General features: G+C 43.2%; 1 pseudogene; it reads right to left on the bottom strand.

Annotated features, from left to right (window-relative positions):
• Positions 1-4,790: 4,790 nt before the first annotated feature.
• Positions 4,791-8,883, bottom strand: LOC101585269 (annotated as a pseudogene).
• Between the last annotated feature and the right edge of the window lie 199 nt (positions 8,884-9,082).

The raw sequence follows: 9,082 nt of genomic DNA, 5'->3' as shown, positions 1-9,082 counted from the left end.
GGAGCCTAGTCCCCCTGAGTTCTGTAAGCCACAGTCTGTACTTGCTAGCTCATTAAACAAACTGGGAATTGTGACTGGCATTATAATCTTCAACAGTTCTTATGCTCCCAGGTTCAGTACCTCTTTCCCCAAATGTCATTTCATTCCAAAAGAACACTAAGAGCATTCAAACAATTTTTTGCTCACATTTTCTTGGTGTCCTGGAATGTAACTTGCATACTCTGTATTTACTCTGAGTCTCACAACGTTTCTTCCATAGTTTCATGCCATCAAGTCACAGCTAACTTTCCCTCAGACTTTAAGAAATGCCTTCCCAGTGCCTCGTTGCCCTCTGATGATCATCGTGGTGTGCGGGTGGCATGGCTGTGCCCACAGGTGTCTGTCTGTGGTCTGCAGGTGAGGCCTTGTATACTGAAATAGCAAGGTCACTCCCCGCCAGGCTCCCAGCACAACACCCATGTCACCAACTCAGTCCTCCTTGAAGTTAGTGCTGAGAATAGCAGATTTTCTTGTGTCCACCAAAACAGTCAGTAGACTGTGCCAACAATTTACTATTTTTACTTATGAAACAATATATCTTGAAAAATATTGGCATGTTCTTTCCATCTGAAAAAGACATGCAGTTAAAACAGGCAACTTATACTGTCTGAGCTGCCTAGACTGCATAATATGTAAGCAATAAAATATACTTCCCACAGCTCTGGAGGCTGGGAAGCCCAAATCAGGATGGATGCCACCTCCCTCTGCTTCTTCACATGGTGGGAAGGCAAGGCAGCTCCCTTGAGCCTTACTTGTGAATAGAGCTCCCACAGCTTAATCATTTCCCAAAGCCCCCTACCTCTTACTGAAACTGAGCTGGATGTTAGACTCTAACAAATGAATGCTAGGGAGACCAGCACAAGGGCCTGAGTTCAATCCCTGGTTCTGCCAATAAATAAATAAATAAATAAATAAATAAATAAATAAATAAAAAGAGACCAACATTCAGAGGTGAGCAGATTTGCAGTTTCTGAAAGGGCTTGGTACACGACTCAAGCTGGGTTAGAATCATGAGTTGTTTGGAAGGGATTCTTACCTCTTCTTGTATTAAGCTGCCGAAAATACTCTCACTCAACCCCTCTGTTAGCTGGCTCCTTTGTTTATCCTTCAAATCTTGTTTGAATCTCAGATACTTTTCTGGCCACACCCTGTGGGTAACCCCTACCCTGTGATTGATTCTTACTTGTTTCAGTTGCCAATCCCCTTCTACATAAAGCTCAATGATGGCAGATGCCAACCTTTCCATGCCAGGACCTAGAACAAGAGTTGGCATATGGCAGGCAATCCTAACCATCACTGCAAAGAGTGAAACAGGACAACAGGTGTGACATCCTGACTGCAGTTGTACCAGGAAAGCCTAATAACCAAGGTGATTTTAGGGTACAAAATAGGGGAGTAAAACTGATGCTTACATACTTCCAAAGAAGGAAAACAGACCACGAGCTGCTTGGTACAAATTGCAAGAACTGAGATGGGCAGAACTTTTACAGCAGTACACAGAAATCCAGAAAATTTGCCTTCATGTTCCTAATGCATGACTTCACATCTGCATGGGGGCTTCCCTAAATGGTTCCTCAGGGTTCATCCTGTGGGGTTCTGAGGACCAAAGCCGAGTTTAACAAGAATCAGAGCTTTTCCTACAGCTGGAAGACATTAGAACTATAGTTACAAGAATTAAAAAGAGGAAATTTCTAGAAGAGCAGCAAGGAGATGCTCAAAATTGGTCAACCATATGTAAATATGGGCTAAGTGAGAAGGGAAGAAAACTGTAGTCAGGAGAGTGACAATACTGTTGCTTCCCTTTCCCAGGTCATGCTGTCCAGGTAGCTGCGAGCTCCCATAGGGTATGAGAAGGTGCTGCATGACTAAGTGCTGGGGCGATTCCCGTGTTCTATTAACACACTCACTACTCTGCTCCTCTCTGTTCCACTCAGCGAAGCACCTTGCAGGCCCCAACCCATGAATGTCCTGCAGCTCTGCAGGAAGGACTGCACTGAGCCAGAGTGTCCACCTAGGCATATGCAGGTAAGCAGGCGGCCAGGTGGTGTCATGGTTCATATGTAGGTGTCCCTCTTAAGCCTCACATGTGCATACATGGAGCTCTGGGGGTGGGACTGGATCACAGGGCCTTGTTACCCATCACTGGATTCACCTACTGATAAATTTACATTCTGGACCCAGCAGAGAGCATGGCCTGGACTGATGCATCGCCCTCCCTCGCTTGCCCTAGATCTCTCTGCTTCCTGTCTGCATGTCATGAGTAATCCTTCTCTGTCATAGTCCCTCTGCCATGCCCCTCTCCCTTGGAGGCAGCTATAGACTAAAACCTCTACAAAATTTGAGCCAAAGTAAACCTTCTCTCCTGTAATTTGTGGGTGTCAGGCAGCGTGCCTCTGTGAAGGGAAAAGTAAGACAGACATGGAGAGAGGAGACCCAGAGCCTAGACTCTTGCCTCCATCCCTGGCACCCAACATGGAGGGCTCCGAGGGGGGCTGAGCCCAAGGAAACTTCACGGAGAAAGTGTTACAGGAGGGCCAGGAGGGCGTTTCAGAAAGGATATTTGGAAGCGGCTCCATTACTTAGGTCATGCTTTGGCAAAAATCATGTAACAGTGTTACTCAAACTTGGAAACAGTCTTGTAACTTATTCAGAAGTTTCCAATGAAGAATTTTCAGTATTTTAGAACTTTTACTTCAAAAGTATAAAACTCTAACACAATCTCATTAGTTGACATGCCTGTCACCCAAGCAGATCGAAGTTCATAAACCAGAGTTCAACAAAAACCTTAACCTGATTGGTGAGTAACAACAAGACTACGACTTGGGGCCAGCACTGCTCTTCCTCCACATGCTTCCTGGACTTCGGAAGCCACCTTGAGTCAGCTGCAGCAGGACACTAAGACATGCCATAGTGTCTTAGTCTGGCTGGACTATGGCATCTGAATTGCTAGCTCACAGCGTTGTCACCAGCTCACCTTACTAGCTCACTGCTTGAACTCACAGTGTGAGCGTTTAAAGTTTTTTTTTTAATTGAATTTTTTTATTGAGAAATAAATATGAATGAGACAGTTTCACAGCTGATTAATAGGACAGTTTTGATAACCAATACATTGTACATTGTTATCTTCCTAGTGGTTATCCATAGTACAAGAAGCAGACAGGATATCCTGTCCAAACACTGGTAGTACACCTTTCTTCTCTTTGAATTAAGTGAAAGTAGCTGTAAATTTTTTTTTAAGTGTCAAATCCTGTTTTGAAACTTTCATTTTTTCTATTTTTTTAACATTTATTTAGTGTGTGTGTGTGTGTGTGTGTGTGTGTGTGTGTGGCCAGCTCAGCCCACCAGGGGGCGGGGCTGGCTGGCATGTGGTGCTGGGGGATTGAACCGTGGTCCCTGTGCTTTGCCAAGCTTATTCCAAGTAGGTGCTTTAGACCACTGAGCCATCTCTCCAGCCCCAGTAGCTGTAAATTTATCCTATTTTGTATATATAAATACAAAATGATCATTCCTTTGTATCTTTTTTTTAATTGTCTGTCGGAGGTGAATATTCTATTGGCATCTAAATACTATAGGTGTTTGAATTCAACTAAACAATCTAACACTGTCTAGCACTCTATAGTATTAGTAGGTTATCCTCAGAAGTTATTGACTTGAGCCTTTTACAGCCCATCATATTAATATGGATTTACTTTATATACCTCATTTTTATACTTTTCTGCTGGATGGTTAAGACCAAGATATAGCAAGACCTATATAACAAGAAATGTAACTTTTGTATCTGATAAGGTCAGCCAAGTACTCTCAGGATTTATCCTGTAGCCCTGTACCACCCTTTGTGCATCCTTTTGTCAGTGTCAGACACATGGATGAGTCATGGGTGAGCATTTAAAGTAACAACGAAGTGTTCGCTGTTCTCCTAAAAATATCAGGCAGGCTGGGGATGCAGCTCAGTAGCAGAGTGCTTCCTTAGTGACGAAGGCTCTGGGTTTAATGCTCAGCACTGCAAAGCAAAGCAAAAAGTTGTTCAGCAACTTGAACAACTTCATCCTTATTTAAACAATCCATTTTAAAGTGATTTGTTTTACCTCATTGAAAACTTTACTATGAAAAATTTAGTTATGCAAAATCTTATTCACAAATATACACACAGTAACACGAACACACTTTTCTATTAGCATATAACCAGAACACTTGGGTGGTTACTTGATTTAGAGATATGATGGTCGCATATCTATGAAGCCTGCATTGCTAGAACATTCCTTTTCCTTATCAATTTTATTTTGTATTTTTTTTAAGGAACATTTTATTTTGGTTTTGGCTTTTTGAGACAGGGTCTCAGTATGCCTTTCAGGCTGCCTTGAACTCACTATGTGGCTCGGGCTGGCCTCCAACTCACAGAATCTTCCAGCCTTGGCCTCCCAGTGCTGGGTTGACTGGTGTCAGGCACACACACCTGGCTTAAAAAAAAAAAAAAAAAAAAAAGGAAAAAAAAAGAGCATTTAAACAAAGTTTGGTTTGCACACTGTTGATAAATCATTTTAGAATGCAGGATTTACAAATACATAAATACCCATGCATGCTTTTAGTGAGAGCTACTGGAAAGAAGACTCTTAAAAAGCCAGTCCAGACACATTCCTTCTCATGCCAATCACCTCGCCATGTGGGTAACATGAGGTCTTTAAGAGCTACCACAGTCACATCCATCCCAGCCTCCTTTCTGAACCTGCTGCTGCTGACAAAACTGGTGAACCTTAGCTTCGATGCTTTTTTATTAATTCACTTGTAGTGGTGAAGTGTGGCAAGTCTTCTACTTCAATTCCATCGGGCATTTCCATCACCTTGACCAGAAGGTCTTTATTGTAACTGTAGCCCAGGAAGAAGTGAATGGCCCAGACCGTGGAGAGTGACAGCAGCTGATCCAGGTGGCCACTGCCATCTGGCAGATCATGGTAGTCTGGCAGGTGGCGCAGGATGAATTCCATGTGAGCCTTCCATTGCTTCTCACTTTCAGAGTAAGACCAGAACTTCTTGGTGAAGTCAGCTGCCTGTGACACCCTGGAAACCAGCTCCTGCACAATGGTGGCAGCAAAGTGCGATAAACCCTGCCAACTATTGCCACTGTGACCACCAAGAGCACACCACTGTGGCTGATCTCATAACAGAACACTTCTATACTCTTAACCGTTCTAATAGTCTCAAGATATGACAGCAGAAACCTACCAAAGATAATTCTGAACTTTTTTTTTTCTAGAAACACTGCAATGTAAACATTTTTAAATGCACAAAAATAACAAAGAAATGTGCATCAAGAAGAAACCCAGCATCCAGTGCATAAACCTCGCACCTTGTGGAGTCAGATCCGGTGGTGGCATTCCTCTCCTTGGAGTCCACACACACTTGAGGCACTTGGTGGAGAGTTCCCAGACCTAATTCCTGGCCACTGGAGACACTTCAGGGATAAACTTGAGTTGGGTTCCTTGTAACACTGAGTCACCCTTGTGCTACACTGCTGTCATCAGAAATGGATCCTATGACTCACTGGAACTAAAGTTGTACGGTGTCCAATTGTGATAATCTCAATTACCGACTTGGATTGAGAAATACCTCAGAAATTAGTAAAGAACAATTTTGGGTACAGTTGTGGGTATTTCCAGAGAGAGGACTGTAAGGGCTCAAATTCATCAAATTATACAGAAGATCATAATTTGTTGGATTATCAGGAAATGACTGAGGTGAAGCCTTGTTGAAGGGAGTTAAAAGGCTGTGCCCTGTAGGAATATATCTGAGGTGCACAGCTTTCCCTCCATATGCCCTTCCGCCATGTCTGTCTCGGACCCAGCCAACCAGGGACACAACCTCTGAAACTGTGACCCAAAATGAAGCAAGCTCTCCTCTAAGTTGTGTAAGCCAGGTATTTGGTCAATGATGAGAAGCTGATACCCCTCTATGAGGCAGGCGACTGGAGATGGGGTCTACTCTTCTACAGACTACCGTGAGTCACTCTGCCTCACTTAGTTCTTCTCATACAAATGAGGTGGGAATTTGAGAACTGATTCTCTGGTACACAGTGAAATAGATGTCCTCTGGCTTTCTTTCCCTGACCAAGAGTGAGCCTGCCAAAACTTTAAAGGAGTTTGAAGACAGCATGGCTGATAAATTATTGTGCCACACAGAACATTTCCTGATTTTACTTTACAGAATGTCTAGGAACACCAGGCAGAAGGGAGAGAGGGACAAGGTGGGAGAAGATCCTAGATGCCAGCAGGGGTCTCTGCAGTTTTTGCTAACCTTGCATCTTCAGAGGCAAAATCAAGCTGTGAATCCAAGTCCACATATTACTAACAGTATACACTTAGATGAAGGCCCCTGCAAAATGACAGCATATTCTTGGAAGCATATATATGGAAGCATACGCATGCATGCTTCCATTTAAATTAGGTGGAATCCAAAGTTAATGGACTATACAATGTCCACTCTATTAATATAGGTCTGAATTTCCCAGAGTTTCTTTTTCTGGTGATTCTAAGTCAGGATTGGCTCCAAGACTTGTCAGTGTGGCCTTTGGAAGGCAAGAACAAAGTCAGGATCATTTTCCTTCAAAGGTTGTCACTGTTCCATGTGGTGATACAGATGCCTGGCTAGTTCCAGCATGTCCTTCCGTCTGCTTCCTGATTGTTAAGCTAGGGTAGCTCTAGACCCACCACTGGACCACGTGTAGATCCAACACATGGGCTTTCAGCAGAAACTACTTCCACAGAGCTCCACATATCCCTTACCAGGCCGTTTGGAACCATCTGTGCTTTGCATTTTGGACAGATTAAATGGGGACCTCTGTTTATTCTCAGAGGTAGACCCTCCTGGACCAAAATCACTTCTCCAGCTCCCTATAGTTGGGTTTGGGTCTATTTCCTATAACAAATCCCTGGGCACTTGGAGCAACTCTATCCTGACTTACCAAGCACACCAAACCCACAAACCCACAAATGGACATTGCTTTTATATTTGCATATAAATTCTAAGATTAACCAACTTGAGTGTTCAGACCCGAGAAACTCATGAATATTCTCTGGAGTGTGCCTGTTTAGGATTCATAATGTCTTTAACCTAAATGGCATACATACTATTGAACAAAAGATAACTTCCTAGTACACGTGTTCACATAAGTAGGTCTGTATGGGAAAATATGAAATTTGGTTTAAAATATGTACTTGCAAATCCTCAGTGACATGTGTCTTCTAAGTCACAGGCAGAGACTGTATTTATCCTGCTTCTATAGGCTGTATTAACAGTGCTCTTACCCAGTGAGACAGCCTAACAGTGCTAATCACATAAACTTGCTATAGTTTGTGTTTAATGTGCCCCCAAAGCCTCATGCAGTTAGAGGGTCTTTTCAAAGAGGGATGAATCTACAATGTGTGGTGCTGAGATTAAGGGCATGTGAGTAGTAAATCACTCCTCTGATTGGTTTGGCATAGTTATGGCTAGGGTTAAGAATGTGAGTACTACATCCACTCTAGGGCAGGTGGCCTACATACAACATAATGGACAGAAAGAGCTTTGGATCTCTTCTCCTTGATGCTTTTGATATCTTATGGGTGTTATTCTGTGTAATGGCCCTCTGCCAAGCCATCCTGCCTTAAACTGGCTGACTGTGGACTAAAACCTCTACAAACTGTAAGCCAATTAACCCTCTCCCCACTTAACTTTGGGGATTGGGCATTTTTTCCTCAGCAATGAGAGAAAAGTAACTAAAACAGAATTTGGTACCAGAAGTGGGGTAGTTGCTATGACTATATCTGACCATATTGTTCAAGAGACTTTGGGAATGGCTTGTGGGAAGAGTCTGGAAAGGTTCAGAGATGCTGGCTGAAACAGCAGAGCTAGAATGCTGTAGGTGATACTGTATGGGAGATTCTGTTCAGAGCTCACACCAGAAGACTAACAGAAATCCTGCTGGTGACAGGCTCAGGAGGTTTCTGCTGAGAATAACGACCACATTGGCTGCTGGACTCCAGATGTGTGTCATGGCTTGACAGAGAGTTTGTCTTGTGTCCTGAGACTTTGCCTGAGGTTAAGATTAAGGGTAGCTACTTAATATGGCAAAAGAAATTTCAAGGCAGGTGAATGCTAAAGCAGTGGCATGACTACTGCTTTTATGCAGATTTATGTTGAAAACCAATAACAAAGAGTCCAGCAGAATGATTTAAAATGTTATGATGCAATGGTAAACAGAAACACCAAAACACCATCCAGGGCTCTGAGGCATACTTATTTATTTATGTTGACCCTAACAAAATAGCAGGCCCTGCTCTCCAGGGGTCTAGGGCTTATATGAGACAAGCAAGCAGGAAATACAGAGGCAAAATGGCTTGTCAGTTGGGCACTGGTTTAGATAATGTGCATCACAGTGATCAGATATTCTGAAGAGACAGAAGCAACCAGAACTGGAACAGAATCTACTATCTCAATGAAACTGAAGTATACTGGTAGGGTGGCGGGGGAAGGCCTTTTCTGCTACAGTGAGTTTGGTCAGAAGGTCTTGACTGCTGAAAAGGAACAGGAAATTGGAAGAGACAGTCTGAGGGCATCAAAAGAAGCACCAGGACTCTACCCTTTGCAGCCTCAAAACTGCAAATGGAAGACTTTGCTTTGAGAAGGCCCACAGCACCATGTTCTAGAATGACAGTGGCCTAAAGTTTGTTTCTCAGAATTAGATTTACAGTACTCAGTGATCAAGGCACTCAGCCCCTAGAGTAAAGCAAGGGGGAAGCGTATCTACTGCTCCAGTGGGCAGCAGACCTTGGCATCATCCATGCCTTGGGGGTAGAGCATTGGAGTACACATCTTGCCAGATTGTCTCAGATGCTGCACAAGGAACTACAAGAATTAATGTTTACCCTGCTGGATTTTTGGATTTGCTTTGTTCCCATTCCTTTGTATCCCCCTATTGTAACTTTTGGAATGGAAATGTCTATCTTGTGCCAATGAATGTTGGAAGTGTTTAACTTTTTTGCATAGTGGCTCAAGAGTTTGCTTTAAAGAG

This window comes from Octodon degus, unplaced genomic scaffold (genome assembly GCF_000260255.1).
Source record: "Octodon degus isolate 3935 unplaced genomic scaffold, OctDeg1.0 scaffold00158, whole genome shotgun sequence".
Lineage (NCBI taxonomy): Eukaryota > Metazoa > Chordata > Mammalia > Rodentia > Octodontidae > Octodon > Octodon degus.
This window is presented reverse-complemented; position numbering and strand designations above follow the sequence as displayed.